General features: G+C 34.6%; 1 pseudogene; it reads right to left on the reverse strand.

The window, feature by feature from the left end:
• Positions 1-332: 332 nt before the first annotated feature.
• LOC118643961 lies at positions 333-857 on the reverse strand (annotated as a pseudogene).
• Between the last annotated feature and the right edge of the window lie 2,771 nt (positions 858-3,628).

Genomic DNA, 3,628 nt, shown 5'->3' on the forward strand with positions numbered 1-3,628 from the left:
CTATGAAGGCTCAGTATCTGAACATAAAAAGATTTGGAAATGTCCCCCTGCTGCAGTTTTTGTGGTTTGTTTTCGGATTTGCAGAGCAATTATTATGATAGACACTGCTGAATCTAGTTCACACATTTATAGCCATGAAAATCCCCCTACATTCAATATACACAAAGAGCAGTTGGAACACTTGAAATTTCCATAATGCAGTAGGGCCAGTCACTTCCATAGAGGGATCTGCATGGGTTGCTGTAGCTTCAGCAGAGATCAGATGATGAATGGCTGTTTGTGGTGGTTAGCTGCGGAATAGTTCCTTTGGAAGGGTTTGCAAAGACCATTCCTTAATTGTAGTCTGTGCGGCTGCTTTTCTGATTTCCAAGCACAGCATGCTGGTTGTCTAGCTGAAGTTTAAGGGCCTGGTTTTTTGAAACCTCATCTCTGCCTCTAGTTTTGTGTCTTGCTACTTCAAAGCTCTTCTCTTTATCTTTTCTGCTTTCTACATGCGTGACTGTGGACTTCAGGGATGGGAACTGTGCATCACTGTATATTTCTGGGGGTCCTTGTGTTTTCCTTATTGTGGTAACCTGGCTCCGGGAGGCCTATACACACCCCTAGTCATTGCCAGTTCTGGGGTTTCTGTAACAATAACTGGGGCAGGAGGAGCTGGTACCATAGCTGTTTTATTCCAGTGACCTGAAGATTTTTCTACACAACTACCATCACCTGTACATTGTTCCCAGTTATCACCTAGATCTCTTCACTGTCATCTACTTCCTCTTCACATACATTTGCATTGCCTGAACTCTAAGGCCACTGTAATCAACCTCTTTTTGCTCACATTCCTTCCACTCAATGTCAGCCTTCATCATGAGTGCCATCAGCTGCTGGCGCCCCTCAGGCTCTGCTGACTTGTTGACTTCCTTCCCACAGAATCTTACACATTCTTTAAGACTCACATCAGATACCAAATCCTCACAATTTCTTCTCTGTGCTCCACAGACCTTTGCATTCTATCCATAATAACAAAGGTCACCATGACTTGTATTACAAATTTATTATGAAGTGATTATTTATGTATATTTTTACACTTCTCTCCATTTCAAATTCCTAGAAGACCAAGGATATATAGTGCTCACTTATTATGTAACATAATAAATGGAATAATTTAATGCAGATAATGCTCATTAGATGAATATTGAACTACATTTCTTTTGGTGAATCAATTTGTACAGATTTTATGCATAGGGCAATTACAGGTTATTTCATATAGGTTTTGCGGGGAGGTTCTTTCATTTTCTTCACAAGTATTTACTGTAGGTTAAATAGTTACTATACTGTGGCTCTTAAAAAATTAAAGATGGATTATAAAATAGTAACATTTAAGGAAGTTAATGAAATGGAACCTGAAAATTTAAGTCTACAAGGAAATGAAAAACATATTTTATGAGATTAAACCTTAACCTTTTGGGCTTTTCTTAGCTTTTTAATACCTAGAGAAAAAAGGGATATACTCATTAATATCAACCTGTACCTCTAGATGTGATCTAATTTTAAAGTATTTGGAAACTAGATAGATTTCCCAGATAACTTTCAAACAGACTGAGGGATATCAAAAGGTTTAATATATGGGTAATTGCAATCGCAGAAGTGGAAAATAGAACAGAAAAAATATTTGACAAAATAATAAACAAATAATTCTCAAATTTGATGGAAGACATAAATTAACAGATTCAAAAAACTCAGAATACCACCTGAGGATAAATTCAAAATAAACACATCTAAGAATACCACAGTTAAACTGCAGAACTCAAAAGTAAAGAGAAAATCTTAAAAGTATCCGGAAAAAAAAACAAAGTCCCACAAATTACATAATTTGACTAATGATTCAATTGACTGTTAACTTCTCATCAGTAATTATGGAAACCAGAATTAATAGGGGAAGGGCATGTAATAGGAATAGAACTGCAGTTGTTTAATGATTATTCACCTTACTAACTAGAGATAAGGAGTTTTTTTACAGACCCTGGGAAACTGGAGGATATGTTGCAAGAAGAAAAAGATAAGCTGTCTCAGAGCCTGGATGGGTCCATTACTCAGAAAAGAAGATACATTTTAAGAGCAGACCAAGGACAGGCAGGATATGCTTTGACTTGGTTGCTGCACTCGGACCCTGACACCCTCTGGGAGTTTGCCTAAGGAATGCTAACTGTTCTCTGGTCTCAGGAATAGGCTGAGTTATTTTTAACATCACAGAAGATTAACTACCTTGTTACTGGACTTCAAGTTCCTGGAGGCAGACACACTAAACTGCAGACCCTGCATTCCCCTTACTCTGCTACATTCCCAACTGCACGTAGCCCTTTCCCCCTCACCCATATTTAATCACCCATCTGACAGGAAGGGTAAGAGAAGAATTTTTAGGATGACCTGCTGGTCTCCCCATACTGCCTGTATTATTGGAATAAACACTCATATGATTCAACCCTGTTTCTGCTTAACTTGGCTCAAGTAGTGACAGACGACCTCGGACCTATTTAGTGTCTGGTATGAAAATGAGTGGGTTTATATCTCCAAATTAATGAAAGAAAGAAAAGAAAAGAAAAAACCCAAAACTCTAACTCCAGTGAAAATATCCTTTAATAAAGGCATGTCCAGATATTTTTTAAGTAGAAGTCATTACCAGCAACTCTACACTAAAACAGAAGTTGAAGGGAATTCTTTAGGCTGAAAAGAAATACCAGATGGAAAATCAAATCTTCAGGATTGAATAAAGAACATCAAAGATGGTAAACATATCTCAATATAATAGATAATTGTTTTATTTTAATGTATTTAAAATAGATATAATTTTAAAGCAAAAACTACAGCACACTTCTATGAGATTTATAGCGTAAGTAGATGTATAATACATAACAATTATAATATAATAGATGACAGGGTAGTAAATGAACTTATACAGTTGTAAAATGTCCCCATTTTACATAAAGTTATACCATATTAACTCTAAGTAGACTGTGAAAGTTAAGGATGTACAGTATAGTATTGTAATCACAAGAGCAACCACTAAAACTAATACAAAATAGTAGACCCACTATATAAATAAAATGGAGTTCCAAAAAAATATATATTCCATTAATCTAATAGGAAGCAAGAAAGGAGAAACAGAGGAACAAAGAAACAAACAAACAAAAACAGGGAGTAAACAAAAAACTAATAGTAAAATGGTAAACGTAAATCTAATCATACCAATAATTGCATTAAATATTATTGGACTAAACTACCTAATTATAAGACATTATCAGATAAATTTTTTTAAAAGATCTAAATTTATTCTACTTTAAGGACATACAGTTTAAATATAAATATGCAAATAGATTAAAATTAAATAATTGGGGAAAATATGCCATTTAAACTGTAAGCATGAGAAGGGTTAGAGTGTATATTAATAACAGATAAAGTAGATGTCAAGACAAAAAATATCAGAGAGAGTGGGACATTACATAATGATAGAAGGATCAGTATATTAGAAATATATAATAATTATAAATGTGTATATACCTAATAACTGAGCTTTTAAATATATGAAGAAGAAATGAAAGTTAATGGATCAATAAGTAATTCCAGAATCATAGTTGGA

The sequence above is a fragment of the Molossus molossus genome, unplaced genomic scaffold, assembly GCF_014108415.1.
Source record: "Molossus molossus isolate mMolMol1 unplaced genomic scaffold, mMolMol1.p scaffold_m16_p_4, whole genome shotgun sequence".
In the NCBI taxonomy this organism is placed as follows: Eukaryota; Metazoa; Chordata; class Mammalia; order Chiroptera; family Molossidae; genus Molossus; species Molossus molossus.